Genomic DNA, 22349 nt, shown 5'->3' on the forward strand with positions numbered 1-22349 from the left:
CCTCAAAAACATCTCGATAGTCAGACAAAAACGCAGGGACCTCAGAGGGAGTAGACGAAGCGATGGAAATCGGAGGTGCATCATCATGAACCCCCTGACATCCCCAGCTTAACGCAGACATTGTTTTCCAGTCAAGGACTGGATTATGAGCTTGTAACCATGGCAGACCAAGCACTAGGACATCATGTAGATTATACAGTACAAGGAAGCGAATCACCTCCTGATGAACGGGAGTCATACGCATAGTCACATGTGTCCAATATTGTGGTTTATTCCTAGCCAATGGTGTAGAGTCAATTCCCTTCAAGGGGATAAGGACCTCCAGAGGCTCCAGACAAAAACCACAGCGCTTGGCAAATGACCAATCCATAAGACTCAGGGCAGAGCCCGAATCTACATAGGCATCTACGGAAATGGATGACAATGAACAAATCAGAGTCACAGACAAAATGAACCTAGACTGCAAAGTGCCAATGGCAAAAGACTTATCAACCTTTTTTGTGCGTTTAGAGCATGCTGATATAACATGAGCTGAATCACCACAATAAAAACACAACCCATTTTTCCGTCTATAGTTTTGCCGTTCGCTTCTGGACAGAATTCTATTACATTGCATAGTCTCAGGTGCCTGTTCAGTAGACACTGCCAACTGGTGTACAGGTAAACGCCGATCAATCTGAATAGCCATTGTCATAGACTCATTCAGACCTGTAGGCGCAGGAAACCCCACCATAACATCTTTTACTGCCTCAGAAAGGCCCTCTCTGAAATTGGCAGCAAAGGCGCACTCATTCCACTGAGTAAGTACTGACCATTTCCGAAATTTCTGACAATATATTTCCGCTTCATCATGCCCCTGAGAGAGAGAGCTAATAAAGCTTTTTCAGCCTGAATCTCTAAGTTAGGTTCCTCATAGAGCAAACCCAATGCCAGAAAAAACGCATCCACACTGAGCAACGCAGGATCCCCTGGTGCCAATGCAAATGCCCAATTCTGAGGGTCGCCCCGCAGGAAAGATATAACAATCTTAACCTGCTGAGCAGGGTCTCCAGAGGAGCGAGATTTCAAAGAAAGAAACAATTTGCAATTGTTCCTGAAATTCAGGAAACTAGATCTATCCCCAGAAAAAAACTCTGGGGTAGGAATTCTAGGTTCAGACACAGGAGCATGTACAACAAAATCTTGTATATTTTGCACCTTAGCAGCAAGATTATTCAGGCTGGAAGCCAAACTCTGGACGTCCATGTTAAACAGTAGAGTTCAGAGCCATTCAAGGATTAAGAGGAGGAAAGAAGCAGCAGGCTGCAATTATGGCTAGGCAGCACACTCTGAGTAAGAGAGAGGAAAAAAAAAAAAAAAAGTTCCTCAGACTTCTTTTCCTCCTACTTCAGCCAATACAATTAACACTTTGTGGGCCGGCTATACTGTCATGTTCCCAATGGCAGGGAATTAACAAAAGAACACGGGCAAAAACACGACGAGCTCTAGGGTGATGGAACCTGAGCTGACCGCGATCCTGAACCTCAACACACAACTAGCAGCAGCCGGGGAACGTTCCTGGGGGGGCTCTAGACGTCTCGCGCCAGCCGGAGATCTAGCTTCCCCTATCAGAAGAATCACAGACCTCTCTTGCCTCCAGAGAAATATTCCCACAGAAATAGCAGCCCCCCACATGTAATGACGGTGAAATGAGAGGAAGGCACAAACGTAGTTATGAAAACAGATTCAGCAAAATGAGGCCCGCTAAAGCTAGATAGCAGAGGATACAAAAGGTGAACTGCGCGGTCAGCTTAAAACCCTTCAAAATACCATCCTGAAATTACTTGAACTCGTGCCAACTCATGGTACATGAGTGGTAATTTCAGCCCACTAGAGCAACCAGCAGCAGAGATTTACATATCTGCAAGCTGGACTAAAAACATGAAAGCAAACATGAAACAGGGAAATCCAGACTTAGCTTGTCCTGTAGGCTTTAGGAGCAGGTAGCAAAGGTAACAGAGACACACTGATACATTGATAGCCGGCGAGGGAATGACAGAGAAGCCAGGTTAAATAGGAACTCCCACTTCCTGATGGAACAGGTGGATGCCAGAGACCTTAGGGAACGCAAGTCACCCAGTACCATCTGCAGCCACCAGAGGGAGCCCAAAAACAGAATTCACAACACTTATGCAAATCGCAGGGGTGTCACATGTTAAGCAGCGAGCCCCTGTGCTCAAGAAGCAGGGAGCCTGTTTTTACTGTGGTAAAACTGGTCATTTTGTTAACATTTGTCCTCTGCTGTCTAAGAAAAACGCAACGGCGGAAAACTTCTAAGTTCAGAGGGTGTGGAGGAGACCAATCTGAGCCTATGCATATCCTCCATGGTGGTTTCTCTGTGCATGCTCCCTGCCAAAGTTATTGTCGCTGGCAGAGAGCTGCCAATCACTGTTTTTGTGGATAGTGGTTCTGCCACAAATCTCATTGATGAGGAGTTTGCACGCACAGCCGGTTTTAAGATCGAAAAACTGCCTCATCCTATCCGCGTGGTCACCATCAATGCTGCTCCTCTCTCACAGGGGGAGATTACTGAGTTTGTGGCTGAGGTGAAACTCCACATTGGGGTTCTACATTTCGAGCAGGTTACATGTAAGGTGCTCAGGAATCTTCCTGCACAGGTGTTTTTGGGTTTTCCATGGTTGTCTATACACAACCCGGTTATTGACTGGAAAACTCAGGACATAATTCAGTGGAGCGAATTCTGCCAGGAGAATTGTTATGATCCTGGTGGTAGGATCTCAAACTGACCTGACACATATACCCTGAATATATAGGACAAGTTCTGGGGATGTGGAAGCTATACTGACCGCAATCCTGATCCTATCCAAACACACTAAAGGCAGCTGTGGAGCATTACCTGAAAACCTAGATGCTTCGTCACAGCCTGAGAAACTGACTACCCCTAGAGAGAAAGCAAAGACCTCACTTGCCTCAGAGAAATATCCCCAAAGTTTTAGATAGCCCCCCACAAATAATAACGGTGAGTTAAGGGGAAAACACAAACGTAGAGATGAAACAGGTTTAGCAAATGAGGCCCGCTAATACTAGATAGGCAGATAAAGATAGGTGTCTGTGCGGTCAGTACAAAAACTATCAAAAGTAAACCACGCAGAGAATACAAGAACCCCCACACCGACTCACGATGTGAGGGGCGCACTCTGCACCCCAGAACTAACCAGCAAGCAAAAAATCACATGAAAGCAAGCTGGGCTGGACTCATCATATAATGAGAAACGTTTTCAAGGAAATAATGAGAAACTGAAAAAGCAAACTTAGCTTCTCATAGCAGGAGACTGGTCACAAGGAATATTCAGGAGAGCACAGGATCAGGACTGAATACACCGACAGCAGGCCACAAGTAAAGGTCCAGGTGAGTTAAATAGGCCCAGCCTAGCAGGAGATGAAACAGCTGAGCCCAGCCATATCGCTAAAGGCCACCAGAGGGAGCCCAAGAACAAACTCACACAGTACCATTCATGACCACAGGAGGGAGCCCGAGAACGGAATTCACAACAGTACCCCCCCCTTGAGGAGGGGTCACCGAACCCTCACCAGAGCTCCCAGGCCGATCAGGACGAGCCAAATGAAAGGCACGAACCAAATCGGCCGCATGGACATCGGAGGCGACAACCCAGGAATTATCCTCCTGACCATAACCCTTCCATTTCACTAAGTACTGAAGTCTCTGTCTCGAAATACGAGAATCCAAGATCTTCTCCACCACATATTCCAACTCCCCCTCGACCAAGACCGGAGCAGGAGGATCAACAGAAGGGACCACAGGCACCACATATCTCCGCAACAATGACCTATGGAACACATTATGAATGGCAAACGATGTTGGGAGGTCCAAACGAAAAGACACAGGGTTGAGGATTTCCAAAATCTTATAAGGACCGATGAAACGAGGCTTGAACTTAGGAGAGGAAACCTTCATCGGGACATAACGAGAAGACAACCATACCAAATCCCCCACACGAAGTCGGGGACCCACACAGCGACGGCGGTTAGCAAAGCGCTGAGCCTTCTCTTGGGACAAAGTCAAATTGTCCACCACATGGTTCCAAATCTGCTGCAACCTATCCACCACAGAATCCACCCCAGGACAGTCAGAAGACTCAACCTGACCCGAGGAGAAACGAGGATGAAAACCAGAATTGCAAAAGAAAGGTGAAACCAAAGTAGCAGAACTAGCCCGATTATTGAGGGCGAACTCAGCCAATGGCAAAAAGGTCACCCAATCATCCTGGTCAGCAGAAACAAAACATCTCAAATAAGTTTCCAAGGTCTGATTAGTTCGTTCGGTTTGACCATTCGTCTGAGGATGGAAGGCTGACGAAAAAGACAATTCAATGCCCATCCTAGCACAAAAGGATCGCCAAAATCTGGACACAAACTGGGATCCTCTGTCGGACACAATGTTCTCCGGAATACCATGTAAACGAACCACATTCTGAAAAAACAGTGGCACCAAATCAGAGGAGGAAGGCAACTTAGGCAAGGGCACCAAATGGACCATTTTGGAAAAACGATCACAAACCACCCAGATGACAGACATCTTCTGAGAGACAGGAAGATCCGAAATAAAATCCATGGAAATATGCGTCCAAGGCCTCTTCGGGACAGGCAAAGGCAAAAGCAATCCACTGGCATGAGAACACGAAGGCTTGGCCCGAGCACAAATCCCACAGGACTGCACAAAGGAACGCACATCCCGCGACAAGGAAGGCCACCAAAAGGATCTCGCCACCAAATCCCTGGTACCAAAAATCCCAGGATGGCCTGCCAACACCGAAGAGTGAACCTCGGAAATAACTCTACTAGTCCATCTGTCTGGGACAAACAGTCTCTCCGGTGGACAACGGTCAGGTCTATTGGCCTGAAACTCCTGCAACACCCGTCGCAGATCAGGAGAGATGGTAGACAAAATCACCCCCTCTTTGAGAACACCAGTCGGTTCAGAAACTTCCGGGGAGTAAGGTACAAAACTCCTAGAAAGGGCATCAGCCTTCACGTTTTTTGAACCCGGAAGATATGAAACCACGAAATTGAAACGAGAGAAAAACAACGACCATTGAGCCTGTCTCGGATTCAACCGTTTGGCAGACTCGAGATAAGTCAAATTCTTGTGATCCGTCAAGACCACCACACGATGCTTGGCTCCCTCAAGCCAATGTCGCCGCTCCTCAAATGCCCACTTCATTGCCAACAACTCACGATTACCAACATCATAATTCCGCTCGGCAGGCGAAAACTTTCTTGAAAAGAAAGCACATGGTCTCATCACAGAGCCATCAGAGCTTCTCTGCGACAAGACAGCCCCTGCTCCAATCTCAGAAGCATCAACCTCAACCTGAAAGGGAAGAAAGACATCGGGCTGGCGCAAGACAGGAGCCGAAGAAAACCGACGCTTAAGCTCCTGAAAGGCCTCCACGGCCGCAGGAGACCAATTCGTCACATCAGAACCCTTCTTGGTCAAATCCGTCAAAGGCTTAACCACGCTAGAAAAATTAGTGATGAAGAGACAGTAAAAATTAGCAAAACCCAAGAACTTCTGAAGACTCTTCACAGATGTAGGTTGAGTCCAGTCATGAATAGCCTGGACCTTGACTGGATCCATCTCAATAGTAGACGGATAAAAAATAAAGCCCAAAAAAGAAATCTTCTGGACTCCGAAGAGACATTTAGAGCCCTTCACAAACAAGGCATTGGCACGCAGGACCTGAAATACCATCCTGACCTGCTTCACATGAGACTCCCAGTCATCAGAAAAGACCAAAATATCATCCAGGTACACAATCATAAATCTATCCAGATACTCTCGGAAGATGTCGTGCATGAAGGACTGAAACACAGAGGGAGCATTAGAAAGCCCAAAAGGCATCACCAAGTACTCAAAATGGCCTTTGGGCGTATTAAATGCTGTTTTCCATTCATCGCCCTGTTTTATGCGCACAAGATTATACGCTCCTCGAAGATCTATCTTGGTGAACCAACTGGCCCCCCTAATCCGAGCAAACAGATCAGACAATAATGGCAAGGGGTACTGAAATTTGACCGTGATGTTTAGAAGGCGATAATCTATACAGGGTCTCAGAGAACCATCCTTCTTGGCCACAAAAAAGAACCCCGCACCCAAAGGGGACGAGGACGGGCGAATATGCCCCTTCTCCAAGGACTCCTTTATATAACTCCGCATAGCGGCATGTTCTGGTACAGATAAATTAAAAAGTCGTCCCTTAGGGAACTTACTACCAGGAATCAAATTTATAGCACAATCACAATCCCTGTGAGGAGGTAGGGCACTGGATTTGGGCTCATCAAATACATCCTGGTAGTCTGACAAAAATTCAGGGACTTCAGAAGGAGTAGAAGAAGCAATTGACACCAAAGGGGCATCGCCATGAATTCCCTGGCAACCCCAACTTGACACAGACATTGCTTTCCAATCCAGGACTGGATTATGAGCCTGCAGCCATGGCAGACCCAACACGACAACATCATGCAAATTATGTAGGACAAGAAAGCGAATCACCTCCTGATGTGCAGGAGTCATAGACATGGTCACTTGAGTCCAGTACTGAGGTTTATTCTTGGCCAATGGTGTAGCATCAATTCCCTTTAGTGGAATGGGGAATTGTAAAGGCTCCAAGATAAAACCACAGCGCCTGGCAAATGACAAATCCATCAGATTCAGGGCGGCACCTGAATCCACAAAAGCCATAACTGAGTAGGATGACAGAGAGCAAATCAAAGTAACAGACAGAATGAATTTAGGTTGTACAGTACCAATGGTGACAGATTTGGTAAACCTTTTTGTGCGCTTAGAGCATGCTGAGATAACATGAGCAGAATCACCACAGTAAAAGCACAACCCATTCTGACGTCTGTAGTCTTGCCGTTCAACTCTGGTCAGAATCCTGTCGCATTGCATAGGCTCAGGTTTCTGCTCAGAAATTACTGCCAGATGGTGCACAGGTTTGCGCTCCCGCAAACGCCGATCAATCTGAATGGCCAAAGACATTGACTCATTCAGACCCGCAGGCGTGGGGAACCCCACCATAACATCTTTAAGGGCTTCCGAAAGACCCTTTCTGAAAATCGCCGCCAGGGCGCACTCATTCCATTGAGTGAGCACAGACCACTTCCTAAACTTCTGACAGTAAACCTCTGCTTCATCTTGACCCTGAGAGAGAGCCAGCAAAACCTTCTCTGCTTGGTCTACCAGATTAGGTTCCTCGTAAAGCACTCCAAGCGCCAGAAAAAACGCATCCACATTTAGCAATGCAGGATCTCCTGGCGCCAGAGAGAATGCCCAATCTTGGGGGTCACCACGCAACAAAGAAATAACAATTTTAACTTGCTGAACAGAATCACCAGAGGAGCGAGGTCTCAGAGAAAGGAATAGCTTACAATTATTCTTAAAGTTCAAAAACCTAGATCTATCTCCGGAAAACAGCTCAGGAATTGGTATTTTAGGCTCTGACATAGGACTGCGGACTACATAATCCTGAATGCCCTGTACCCTTGCAGTGAGATGATCCACACTAGAAGACAGACTCTGAATGTATGGACATGGATATGGATCTGCAACTGAATTCAGAACCACCCAGAGATTAAGGGGAGGAGAGAAGCCAAACACAGTGCAGAGGAAAAAAAAAATGACTTCAGGATTTCTCTTCTCCCTCTTCTGCTGCATTAAGGCTACTTTCACACACAGCGTATTTGCTGCGTATTTTTACGCGCGCGTATTTTGCTGCTGCTTTACCTGCGTTTTTTTACGCAGGCAAAAAACGCAGCTGCTTTCACACACTGCGTTTTTTGCTGCGTTTTTTGCAGCTGCGTTTTTTTCAGCATTGTTTACTGAAAATAAAGTTTGTTTGAAAAAAAAAAAAAAAAAGGGGAAAAAAAAAGTCATTGAGGTCATTTCCTGTCTTTATGACTCAGAATACAATACATAATTTGGTGGATTAAAACACACTTTATCGAATAATATGAATTCTTCCCTTAATTTCTTGTTCAATTTGTCGCAGAACTCGCTCATCAATTTGTCTATAGACGCTATAGTGAGAGCTTTTGTTTCTTCAACGTTAGGTAATTCCAATATGGGAACTTCCCCCCCCTTATCAAAACAAACATCAGGGCTCTGCAATTGTACACTGTCTATTTTTAAGCCTGTATACAGTGCAGCGTCTGGTTTGGCTGAGATTGATTTCGGGCTGGCAACTTTTAGCCCCTCCATCTTCTGAGTAATGGGATGGGGCACAAATTCTGGGGCATCATAGTTCAACGCTCTTTTAATTGATTTTTCCCCTGCATCCCTAGATGCAGCAATCATATTACAAGCTGCGTGCATAGTGGGCGGAGTCTCATCATTTCCCCTGCTCCCCCTCCCCACCGGCACAAATGCAACTGCTGATATCTTAGGAGATGTGCCGGTCTGGGGGGCCAGGGCAGGGTGATTAAGGGGCTTCAGGATAGGTGACGCTCGCTTTAAGCGCTCACCTGAAATTGCATTTCCATCTGCAGCAATCCTCTCTTCTCCGGGAGCGGTACCGCCGCTAGCGGTGGGCGGAGCCATGGGTGGAGCCTCCTCCCTGTCTCCTCTCCCCGGCTTCTTCACTGTGTGAGTAGACGCAGCTACAGTTCCGGTCCCCAATATCGCGCCGGACTGTAAGCTGCAAGCTGAGGATCCCGGGAGTCCTGCAGCTCTGGGTAAATGAGGCATCGGCTCACCTGTCTTCGCCGCTGAATGGTTGCGGCTCTGTCCTCTGTGAGCGGCGCCGCTGCGCAACGTGGGCGTGGATGGCTCTGTGGGCGTGGTCACCTCACCTCTCCTGCTTCCTAGCACGCCCGATGTCTTCACCGCTGGCTGGATCCGTCACGTCCGGTCCTGGGTGTCAACCCCTCCGTACAAAGACGCCGACACCCAGGACAAAGGCGCTGTGTGTGGATGGTAATATGGGGCCCTATGGGGATACGCAGACACGCCGCTGCGTAAAGAATTGACATGTCAATTCTTTTTAGGCCGGCGTGTTTGCAGACAAAAGCGCCGCGTTTTTTTGCGGTGTGTCTGAACGGCAAAGTGAATTTCTCATTCACTTTGCCGGCAGACGAAAATGACATTGCGCATTTTTGAAAAGCGCCCGCAAAATAGAGCTCAAAAATGCGCTATGTCTGAAAGGAGCCTAATACTTTAGGGCCTGCTGTACTGTTATGATCCTGGTGGTAGGATCTCAAACTGACCTGACACATATACCCTGAATATATAGGACAAGTTCTGGGGATGTGGAAGCTATACCGACCGCAATCCTGATCCTATCCAACACACTAAAGGCAGCTGTGGAACGTTACCTGAAAACCTAGATGCCTCGTCACAGCCTGAGAAACTGACTACCCCTAGAGAGAAAGCAAAGACCTCACTTGCCTCAGAGAAATGTACCCCAAAGTTTTAGATAGCCCCCCACAAATAATAACGGTGAGTCAAGGGGAAAACACAAACGTAGAGATGAAACAGATTTAGCAAATGAGGCCCGCTAATACTAGATAGGCAGATAAAGATAGGTGTCTGTGCAGTCAGTACAAAAACTATCAAAAGTAAACCACGCAGAGAATACAAGAACCCCCACACCGACTCACGATGTGAGGGGCGCACTCTGCACCCCAGAACTAACCAGCAAGCAAAAAATCACATGAAAGCAAGCTGGGCTGAACTCATCATATAATGAGAAACGTTTACAAGGAAATAATGAGAAACTGAAAAAGCAAACTTAGCTTCTCATAGCAGGAGACTGGTCACAAGGAATATTCAGGAGAGCACAGGATCAGGACTGAATACACCGACAGCAGGCCACAAGTAAAGGTCCAGGTGAGTTAAATAGGCCCAGCCTAGCAGGAGATGAAACAGCTGAGCCCAGCCATATCGCTAAAGGCCACCAGAGGGAGCCCAAGAACAAACTCACACAGTACCACTCATGACCACAGGAGGGAGCCCGAGAATGGAATTCATAACAGAGAATTGCCTGGCCACATGTGTGTCTGCTGTGACTTCAAGCGTTCCTGAGTCACTTCTGGATTTTGTGGATGTGTTCTCTGAGAAGGGTTGTTCAGAGTTGCCACCACATCGCCCCTATGACTGTACTATCAGGTTTAAACCAGGGGCCAAATTGCCTAAAGCAAGGATGTTTAACATCTCCAGTCCGGAGAGACAAGCGTTAAAGGATTACATTGCTGAAAGTTTGAGCAAAGGGCACATCAGGCCTTCATCCTCGCCTGTGGCAGCGGGGTTCTTCGTAAAGAAGAAAGATGGCGGACTACGCCCGTGTTTGGATTTCAGGGAGTTAAACCAGATTACGGTTCGTGATCCATACCCTATGCCACTGATACCAGATTTGTTCAACCAGGTGGCAGGTGCTAAGTGGTTTACCAAGCTTGACCTCAGGGGGGCGTACAACCTCATAAGAGTCCGTCAAGGTGATGAGTGGAAGACGGCTTTTAATACCCCTGAGGGTCATTTTGAAAATTTGGTGATGCCATTTGGGTTGACAAACGCACCTGCTGTGTTCCAACATTTCATAAGTGATGTGTTGTCGCATGTTTTGGGGAAATTCGTTATTGTGTACCTAGATGACATTCTCATATATTCTTGCGACCGTGATACTCATTTAGATCATGTCAGGCAGGTGTTACAGCTTCTCAGAGAGAATAAGCTCTATGCAAAACTTGAGAAATGTGTATTTTCGGTTCAGGAGTTGCCTTTCTTGGGTTATATTGTGCCTGCTTCTGGGTTTAAAATGGACGCTGCTAAGGTGCAAGCGGTGCTGCATTGGGAACGTCCTGATAACCTGAAAGCACTTCAGCGGTTCCTTGGGTTTTCTAACTACTATAGGAAGTTTATCAAAGATTTTTCTATCATTGCTAAACCGCTAACTGACATGACTAAAAACGGTACCAATTTCTCCGTTTGGTCTGAGGCTGCTGTGCGCGCATTTGAATTTCTTAAGAACAGTTTTGTTTCGGCCCCCATTCTAGTGCAGCCAGACGTATCGAAACCTTTTGTCGTGGAAGTCGATGCGTCTGAGGTTGGTGTGGGGGCGGTGTTGTCACAAGGCTCATCCTTGAGCGATTTGCGTCCTTGCGCCTATTACTCCAAGAAACTGTCGTCTGCCGAACGTAACTACGATATCGGCAACAGGGAATTGTTGGCAATCAAGTTGGCCTTTGAGGAATGGCGACACTTCTTGGAGGGGTCGGTTCATCAGGTTACTGTTATTACCGACCAAAAGAATTTGCTTTATTTGGAGTCTGCCAAGCGTCTATCTCCCAGGCAGGCTCGCTGGGCATTGTTTTTCACGCGGTTCAACTTTGTTGTTACTTACAGACCTGGGTCTAAAAACACTAAGGCGGACACTCTGTCCAGGTGTTTTCCGGGGGGAGAACCTCGGGAAGATCCGGTACCCATCCTCCAAAAGGGTGTTGTGGTTTCAGCTCTCACAACCGAGGTAGAGGCTAAGATTGCCGAGGCCCAGGAGGAGGTACCATCTGAGCTTCCCGTCAACAAATCGTTTGTACCGCTTCATCTCCGCTTAAAGGTTTTGGCGGAGCATCATGATGCTGTCCTGGCTGGCCACCCAGGGGTCAGGGGTACTTTGGAGTTGGTGTCACGTCGGTTTTGGTGGCCCAAAATCCGACAGGACGTGGTCTCATACGTGTCAGCTTGCACCACGTGCGCTAGGGCTAAGACGCCCCGTTCCCGTCTTGTTGGCACACTACTTCCTCTCGAGGTACCTAGTAAGCCATGGACGGAAATCTCCATGGATTTTATCACTGACTTGCCCTCCTCAGCCGGGAACACAGTCATTTTGGTGATTATTGATCGGTTCTCAAAAATGTCGCACTTTGTGTCTTTGCCTTCGTTGCCTAATGCTAAGACTCTGGCTCAGGTATTTGTGCAGGAGGTGGTCAGACTTCATGGGGTTCCGTCTGACATCGTCTCTGATAGGGGTACTCAGTTTGTGGCAAAATTTTGGAAAGCGTTTTGCTCACGGCTGGGGATCAAGTTGTCTCATTCTTCGGCGTTTCATCCTCAGTAAAATGGTCAGACCGAGCGTATGAACCAAAATTTGGAGCAGTACTTACGCTGCTTTGTTTCTGATAACCAGGAGGAGTGGTTGACGTTCCTTCCTTTGGCTGAGTTTGCCATCAATAATCACCGCCAGGAGTCTTCTGGGGAGTCTCCGTTTTTTTGTGTTTACGGGCTACATCCTCAATTTTGTACTTTGAGTCAGGGGGGCTCTTCCGGCGTCCCGGAGGAAGACCAGTTAGGAGCACAACTGTCATCAGTCTGGAGGAGAGTTAAACAGCGCTTGCTGAGTGTGGGTGCTAGGTACAAACGTGTGGCTGACAGTAGGCGTGTGCCAGGTCCGGACCTGAGTGTGGATGACTGGGTGTGGTTATCCACAAAAAACATAAGACTCAAAATACCATCCCTTAAATTGGGTCCTAGGTTTATTGGTCCATTTAGGGTCACCACCGTCATTAACCCAGTAGCGTACCGATTGGAGCTTCCTACGGTGTATAAGATACGCAACGTGTTCCACAGATCTCTTTTAAAGAAGGTGGTGAGTTCCATGGACGCGGTGCCGATGCCACCTCCAGTCTTGGTGGATGGTAATTTGGAATTTGAAGTCTCCAAGGTGGTTGACTCTCGTGTGGTGCGCCGCACTTTACAGTACTTGGTACACTGGCGTGGTTATGGGCCTGAAGAGAAGTCTTGGGTCCCAGCCTCGGACATTCATGCGGATCGGCTGGTCAGTATGTTTCACCGCCGCCATCTGGACAAACCGGGTCCTATAAGTCGTGAGGGCCCTGGGGTCCCTCGTAGAAGGCGGGGTACTGTCATGTCGGACGCTGTTCATACTAGGGCGTTCGACAGACAGCCGTAATTCCGCTTTTGTCCACTATGCGCTCAGTGGCGTCGGCTAGTTTTTATCTAGCTGGTCCGGGGTTAATTTAGCTGGTGCTCGGATTGGAAGCTGGGTCACGCCCACTGCCTTTAAATAGTTCTTCTGAACATTGGGCGTCGCCGATTATAGCTTCTGCTTTGTGCTTGGTTATCTCGGTCTGGAGTGGTGGTCTAGGAGTTGGAGAATCGTATCTGGTGGTGTATTTCCCTTTGTTATATTTTCTCCTTCCTTTATTTGTATTTGTTTTGCCCTGTGCACTTATAGTGTATTCCTGTGTGACTGCGGCGTGGTGCATATTTTCTGTTATCCTTGTCTGTGCTAACTGTGGGTATTGGTGTGTGGTCTCGTCACTGGGTGGTGGGTGGAGGTTTCAGCCTAGGGTTGAAACAGGAGACAGGGTGAGGGTGGAGGCCCAGACATGCACACCATCAGTGTAAACTCTGGGAGAGGGTCAGTCAGGGTTTTCCAGAGTTGAGGGAGATCGCAGGGGCCTGGGTTATTAGCTCTTGCCTACCTAGGCTTCCTGTGACACATAGTCACCATCTTGTTCTTGAGGGAGGGCAGCAAACGCCTCCAGAGCTTTGCCTCTCAGCCCTGTTGTCAGGTATCATGCCCATTCGTCTATAGGCAGCTGGTACTGTCTGCAGGCTTTCTCAAAGGCCCGCAGAAAAGTGTCCAAGTCCCCGTCCTTTTCCATAACAGGAAAGTGATCGGGCCGGGGCTTCGGTATCTGAGCGCTGTTGGGCTCACGGCTCCGGGCGGTGGAGGGCATCATACCCTGCTGAAGCATCTCCAGTTCATATTCTCGCTGGGCTTGGCACTCAGCTCGTTGGGCCTGGGCCTCCTGCTGGTATTGCTGAATCAGCTGCCGACGTCCATCATGGTCGTCAGTGGGGAATTCTTCCAAGGCCGCCAGCACGTGGTCCAATTCGCCCTGATTGCTAGTAGGGCCGGCATTCAGTGGTTGGACATCTATTGCAGCACCCCCTCCGCTTGGGCCGGGTTCTGCACCCACTGGGCTGTGGCCGGTTTCCCGTTGCACCAGAGCCGCGACCAGTTGGCCTTTGTTTTTGTTCGTGGCATCGATCCGCCACACCCCGCACAGGGTAATAAGAGTGTCTTTCTTAAGCTGCTTATACCACTCTTCTCCCATTGCAGCCATAGTTGCCAAATAAAAGATAGGACAGAAAGACAAAGAGAAGGGCAGTAATAATATTACTCATACAAACTATGAGGAAAAGGGGAGACACGAGAGGTGGATGGTAACAATTGCTTTAGTTATTTGGACCAGCCATAGTGTAAGGCACGGGTGTTCATGTAAAGTTGCATGAACCAGTTAACTGCCTAAATATGTAGCAGTACAGACACAGAGTGCTATTAACTGCATAAAGTGTATGAGAACATGATGGAGGAACCTAATTGTTTTTTTTGTTTTTTTTTTTAAATAGGCCACACAGGGATAGTTTAATGCGTTGAGGTGGTAGGCCAGTCTGAACAAATGAGTTTTTAGAGCACGCTTAAAACTGGGGGGATTGGGGATTAATCGTATTAACCTAGGTAGTGCATTCCAAAGAATCGGCGTAGCACGTGTAAAGTCTTGGAGACAGGAGTGGGAGGTTCTGATTATTGAGGATGCTAACCTGAGGTCATTAGCGGAGCGGAGGGCACGGGTAGGGTGGTAGACTGAGACCAGAGAGGAGATGTAGGGTGGTGCTGAGCCATGGAGTGCTTTGTGGATGAGGGTAGTAGTTTTGTACTGGATTCTGGAGTGGATGGGTAGCCAGTGTAATGACTGCCACAAGGTAGAGGTATCGGTGTAACGGTTGGTGAGGAATATGATCCTGGCAGCAGCATTCAGGACAGATTGGAGCGGGGAGAGTTTGGTAAGAGGGAGGCCGATTAGTAGAGAGTTACAATAGGGGATAATTACCCATACACACAATTGTCTCAGGACTAATAAACACTGAGTTCATTCTTCAAACTTATTTGCGCAGAGTCCTCGCAAGAACTTTGCAAGTTTTTAGTGAGAGGAATGATTGCTGAAACCAGATCACTAATGCTCTAAGATCCCACCGTGCTGCCACCAATTTGTCACGATTCACACCGTGAACAGACGGCTATCACATGTGCAGGGGGCTTATCTTAGTTATCCCTCCACTGCTTGCAATGTGATGGAAACACACCCAAGGTTATTGACCTATCGCTTTACAGCAGGGGCTTATTTTAGTTATCCCACTGCTCTACAATATACCACAAACTGCAGGGATTTATGTATATCCCGTTTTACAGTTCCACTTGAGAACTTGGAGCTCTCTGGCGCCCCCCTTACCCTCAGGTCAGTCTAGGTACTGCACCTAGGATAATTAGACGCCAGAAAGGCTGCCTGCTTTGTACTGGCTATTGGGCACGCTGCGGCGAGGGCGATATAACTGCTCCCACTCAGGCAGGAACAATAATTATCAATGCCGCCGTCGCTACGACGACTCCCAAATACACTGAACAAGTTATGCTGCCACCAGCTTCGATTAAACGGGTCCGAAGCTAACCCAAAACAGTAGCGTAATTCCCTTCAGAAGACTTGGGGTATGTTTTAGAGCATGAAGAACGAACTAGTAATTTAGATATTTTACTCCGAAAGAAAAAGGCAGTGTTTATAAAAAATATTATAAGGATGTTACAATAAGAGACAATTGGAACTATGTACAACAGTAATTATAAAATAACAGGGGTTAAATGAGAAATCAACACTTGTATGTGTTCAGATCATTTTTCGGCAGAACCAGGCTACTGGACTGAGCTCCCAAATGTCCCAATGCATCAGGTCTGGCAGTCAGAGCTCTGGTAAGGCTAACTGCTGTGTGCCTGGCAGAAACTTATAAACTGCAGCCCTGTGACATCACTAACAGGGCTGGTTTACCCAGACCCTCCTCTCTCCTCAGACTTACCAAATTTAACACAAATTTGTATAAGGCTCGTATCTCCTCTCCAGAACATGTCAGAATCCCAGCACACCCCTCATTCATCTTTTACCATTGGCTTTCTATTGGTACTAAATTCGGGCTCGTTGGGACGCCCGATTCCGGAGAAATCTGTACTCTGTCCCTGTTGGAACTAGATTCTCATGCTTACAGTGGCTGATAGATCTGCCGATGGACGTTAGCAATATGTATTTATTATTTTCCTAGCCCAAGTCAGTGGCCCAGAATCTTATATTAGAGCAAAGACCCTCATGGATTTTGGAGAACTTCTATACCAGTTCTAGCTGGTACAGATGGGAGGAGGACGAGTAAGTTGCCCAGAGCCTGGAATTTACAGCCAGAGCAATAAAACCTCTTCTACACATACACATCTCAGAAACACAGAGGGAAGGGGGGTTTCAGCCCACAGCATGGGCTGGCAAGAGAAATTAAAACTTATATTATACATTATCCTCAGGGTTGTGTGAGGATCACAACTGTGAAGGGGGGGAGGTGTGAGGGTTCCAACTGTGCAGGGGGGGTGTGAGGGTCCCAACTGTGAAGAAGGGTGTGTGAGGGTCCCAACTGTGAAGGAGGGGTGTGTGTGAGTCCCAACTGTGAAGGAGGGGTATGTGTGAGTCCCAACTGTGAAGGGGGGGTGTGAGGGTCCCAACTGTGAAGGGGGTGTGTGAGGGTCCTAATTGTGAAAGGGGGGAGCTGGTGAGGGTCCCAACTGTGAAGGGGGGCTTGTGATGGTCCCAACTTTGAAGGGGTTTGTGTGAGGATCACAACTGTGAAGGTGGGAGGTGTGAGGGTCACAACTGTGAAGGGGAGAGTTGTGAGGGTCCCAACTGAAGGGGGTGTGTGAGGGTTCCAACTGTGAAGGGGAGTGTGAGGGTCGCAACTGTAAAGGGGGTGTGTGAGGGTTGGTCCCATCTGTGAAGGAGGAGTGTGTGTGCATGAGTCCCAACTGTGAAGGGGGGTGTGTGAGGGTCCCAACTGTGAAGGGGGTGTGTGTAAGGGTCCCAACTGTGAAGGGGGGTTATCAGGAACATGAGGTATTTGTCAATTATCACACACACTGGGCTCTGCTACATCCAAGAGGTGAGGACAGACACACGCTGCAGATCTGACCCCTTCTTTCCTCTGCCTGCAGCACAGTGAAATTCTAAGCCACTTGTTTCCACCTACCTCAGGAATGTCTTAGTTTGCAACTGTGAAGCCAAAAGTAAAGATTAGCAAAGCATTGCAATTCCTTTGTGTAGCTTCAGTTGTCCTTTAAGACAAAATATATCAAAACAGGATAGTCACAGAAATAGGCTGTTTTTATCCCCAGAAACCGCAGGGCCAGGGCTCCTAACGGGTGGGGTTGGGAGCCCAGCGCTTAGCCGAAAGTGAGAAAGGCATTACTGCTTATCTGGGGCTCCCAGCCAAAACGAGTTTTCACTTAAATTAACCTTCAGGACGTGCTGAGCATAGTGATAACTTTGTCTTTCTGCTACGAGGTTCATATGCCAAAATATGTGTAAAAATGGCTTTTCATAATGTTAAGAAAGTGGAGTATTCAGCCTCTGAGTGAGGTCACCACAGGGGGAGTACCTTTGGTTTGAGCACGGAGATTAGTGAGTGAGACATCAGTCTTCACTAGTCTTTTGTCCAAGGAACGAACTGCGAGTCCGATCTGTCATGCACCGGGATATATGCCCTTCCCAAGCAGCACATGGTAAGCCATGATATGAAAGAACCGTAAGTCGATTTTCTTCTGTTAATCCCTTTTTATTTGTAATTGTACTGTACATGCGATAATGGTCTTCTTTTATAATATCCTTTTACCCTTTTGTAAACACTGCCTACCTTTTTTGGAGTAAAATATAAAATTATGTCTCTCCTTGTTCTATAACGTACTGTCACGTCCTCTGAAGTGAATTACGCTACTAATTTGGGTTGGCTCTGGACCCGTTATTTATAAGAAATCTGAGCTGGTGGCAGCAGATGTGTCATGTGCGTTGGGAAACCGGGTAGCGTCGGACGGCGTTGATAATTATTGTTTCCGCCTGAGTGGGAGTAGTTATATCGCCCTCTCTGCAGCGTGCCCATTAGCCAGTACATAGCAGGCAGCCTTTCTAACGATTAATTACACTAGGTGCGGTACCATGTCTGACCTGAGGGTAAGGGGGCGCCTGAGAGCTGGAACTGGGAAGTGGGATATAGATAAATCCCCTTCACAAAGAACCAGGGGCAACCAAACAACCCCGGTTCATGACATGTTGATGTGAGTGGTGGGGATGATAAAGTTATCCTCCCTGTGATTTGTGACGGGTGTGCGAGGGTACCAACTGTGAAGGGGGGGGGGTGTGTGAGTCCCAACTGTGAAGGGGGGGTGTCAGGGTCACAACTGGGAAGGGAGGGTGTGAGAGTCACAACTATGAAGGCGGGTGTGATGGTCACAACTGTAAAAGGTGTGTGTGTGAGGGTCCCAACTGTGAAGGGGGAATGTGAGGGTCACATCTGTGAAGGAAGGGTGTGAGGGTCACAACTATGAAGGGGGGGTGTGAGGGTCACAACTGTGAAAGGTGTGTGTGAGGGTCACAACTGTGAAGGGTGTGAGGGTCATTACTGTGAAGGGGGGGTGTGAGGGTCACTACTGTGAAGGGGGGGTGCGAGTCCCTACTGTGAAGGGGGGGTTGTGAGGGTCACATATGTGAAGGGGGGGTGTGAGGGTCACAACTGTGAGAGGTGTGTGTGAGGGTCACAACTGTGAAGGGGGGTGTGAGGGTCACTACTGTGAAGGGGGGGTGTGAGGATCACAACTGTGAAGGGGGTGTGTGCGAGAGCCCCTACTGTGAAGGGGGGGTGTGAGGGTCACAACTGCGAAGGGGGGCGAGTGTTCGATCTGTTACATAGTTACATAGTTATTAAGGTTGAAGGAAGACTTTAAGTCCATCTAGTTCACCCCATAGCCTAACCTAACATGCCCTAACATGTTGATCCAGAGGAAGGCAAAAAAAAACCATGTGGCAAAGAGTAAGCTCCACCTTGGGGAAAAAAATTCCTTCCCGACTCCACATACGGCAATCAGACTAGTTCCCTGGATCAACGCCCTATCCAGGAATCTAGTGTATATACCCTGTAATATTATACTTTTCCAGGAAGGCATCCAGTCCCCTCTTAAATTTAAGTAATGAATCACTCATTACTAGTGTTGAGCGATACCGTCCGATACTTGAAAGTATCGGTATCGGAAAGTATCGGCCGATACCGGCAAAGTATCGGATCCAATCCGATACCGATACCCGATACCAATACAAGTCAATGGGACTCAAGTATCGGACGGTATCCCTGATGGTTCCCAGGGTCTGAAGGAGAGGAAACTCTCCTTCAGGCCCTGGGAACCATATAAATGTGTAAAAGAAAGAATTAAAATAAAAAATATCGCTATACTCACCTGTCCGACGCAGCCGGGACCTCAGCGAGGGAACCGGCAGCGTTGTTTGTTTAAAATTCGCGCTTTTACTTGGTTACGTGAATTCCCGGCTTGTGATTGGTCAGGGCGGCCATGTTGCCGGGACGCGGACCAATCACAGCAAGCCGTGACGAAATTACGTCACGGCTTGCTGTGATTGGTCCGCGTCCCGGCAACATGGCCGCCATTAACCAATCACAAGCCGTGACGTCACGGGAGGCTGGACTTGCGCACTTTTTAAAAAACGCGCGTGTCCAGCCTCCCGTGACGTCATGGCTTGTGATTGGTTAATGGCGTCCATGTTGCCGGGACGCGGACCAATCACAGCAAGCCGTGACGTAATTTCGTCACGGCTTGCTGTGATTGGTCCGCGTCCCGGCAACATGGCCGCCCTGACCAATCACAAGCCGGGAATTCACGTAACCAAGTAAAAGCGCGAATTTTAAACAAACAACGCTGCCGGTTCCTTCGCTGAGGTCCAGGCTGCGTCGGACAGGTGAGTATAGCGATATTTTTTATTTTAATTCTTTCTTTTACACATTTTTACATTAATGTTGTTTCGATACCGATACCCGATATCACAAAAATATCGGATCTCGGTATCGGAAATTCCGATACAGCAAGTATCGGCCGATACCCGATACTTGCAGCATCGGAATGCTCAACACTACTCATTACAACATCATACGGCAGAGAGTTCCATAGTCTCACTGCTCTTACAGTAAAGAATCCGCGTCTGTTATTATGCTTAAACCTTCTTTCCTCCAGACGTAGAGGATGCCCCCTTGTCCCTGTCACCGGTCTATGATTAAAAAGATCATCAGAAAGGTCTTTGTACTGTCCCCTCATATATTTATACATTAATATAAGATCACCCCTTAGTCTTCGTTTTTCCAAACTAAATAGCCCCAAGTGTAATAACCTATCTTGGTATTGCAGACCCCTCAGTCCTCTAATAACCTTGGTCGCTCTTCTCTGCACCCGCTCTAGTTCAGCTATGTCTTTCTTATACACCGGAGACCAGAACTGTGCACAGTATTCTAAGTGTGGTCGCACTAGTGACTTGTATAGAGGTAGAATTATGTTCTCCTCATGAGCATCTATGCCTCTTTTAATGCATCCCATTATTTTATTTGCCTTTGTAGCAGCTGCCTGACACTGGCCACTGAATATGAGTTTGTCATCCACCCATACACCCAGGTCTTTTTCATTGACAGTTTTGCCCAGAGTTTTAGAATTAAGCACATAGTTATACATCTTATTACTTCTACCCAAGTGCATGACCTTACATTTATCCCCATTAAAGCTCATTTGCCATTTATCAGCCCAAGCTTCTAGTTTAAACAAATCAGCCTGTAATATAAAATTGTCCTCCTCTGTATTGATTACCCTGCAGAGTTTAGTGTCATCTGCAAATATTGAAATTCTACTCTGAATGACCCCTACAAGGTCATTAATAAATATGTTAAAAAGAAGAGGGCCCAATACTGACCCCTGTGGTACCCCACTACTAACCGTGACCCAGTCCAAATGTGCTCCATTAATAACTACCCTTTGTTTCCTATCCCTGAGCCAGCTCTCAATCCAAAATTGTCAAAAACCGATTACCTGTGCTGGAACTGCAGGTTTCTGTTCCCCAGTCTATTTCAGGGTAGTTGAAGTCCCCCATAATAATGACTTCTCCTTGAGTCGCAGCTTCATCTATTTGCTTTACGAGGATATTCTCCATTGCTTCCATTATTTTTGGAGATTTATAACAAACCCCTATCAGTAATTTATTATTTTTTCCCCCTCCCCTTATCTCCACCCACAGGGACTCTACATTTTCATTAGATTCACCTATATTATCATGCAGGATGGGTTTTAAGGTCGATTTTACATACAGACACACCCCACCCCCTCGCTTATCTGTACGGTCATTTCTGAACAGACTATAGCCCTGCAAGTTAACAGTCCAGTCATGGCTCTCATCCAGCCACGTCTCAGATATCCCCACCATGTCATAATTATGCTCCAACAACATTAGTTCTAATTCGTCCATGTTGTTGGCGAGGCTTCTGGCATTAGTATACATGCACTTGATGTTCCTCTCTGTACCTCTATTCTTTCTTAAATTATTAACTGTTCTAACCCCACCCCCCATGCCACTGCCACCCCCAACTTCCTTATTTGTGCCCAGGTCTCTATCTGCACTATCTTCCCCTCCTATAAAATGAATACCCTCCCCCCCCAATCCCTAGTTTAAACACTCCTCCAACCTTCTAGCCATTTTCTCCCCCAGCACAGCTGCCCCTTCCCCATTGAGGTGCAGCCCGTCCCTAGCGTAGAGCCTGTAGCCAACTGAGAAGTCGGCCCAGTTCTGCAGGAACCCAAACCCCTCCTTCCTACACCAATTCTTGAGCCACTTATTAACCTCCCTAATCTCCCGTTGCCTCTCTGGCGTGGCACGTGGTACAGGCAGTATTTCAGAAAATACCACGTTGGAGGTCCTTGCTTTCAGCTTGCAGCCTAATTCCCTGAAATCATCTTTAAGGACCTTCCACCTACCTCTAACTTTGTCATTTGTGCCAATGTGCACCATGACCGCTGGGTCCTCACCAGCCCCTCCCAGTAATCTGTCCACCCGATCAGCGATGTGCCGGACTCGAGCGCCAGGTAGGCAGCACACCGTCCGACGATCCCTGTCTTTGTGACAGATTGCCCTATCTGTTCCCCTAATAATTGAGTCCCCCACTACCAGCACCTGTCTGGCCTGCCCTGCTCTCCTATTTCCCCCCTTACTGGAGCAGTCACTCCTCTGGCTTTCAGAGGACATGCCTGGCTGCAGCAGTGCTACCCCTGTACGGGCACCCCCCTCATCTGCCAACTTAGCAAACTTATTGGGGTGTGCCAGATCAGGACTAGCCTCCCTGACACTCTTCCCTC

This window comes from Ranitomeya variabilis, chromosome 2 (genome assembly GCF_051348905.1).
Source record: "Ranitomeya variabilis isolate aRanVar5 chromosome 2, aRanVar5.hap1, whole genome shotgun sequence".
NCBI classification, from domain to species: domain Eukaryota; kingdom Metazoa; phylum Chordata; class Amphibia; order Anura; family Dendrobatidae; genus Ranitomeya; species Ranitomeya variabilis.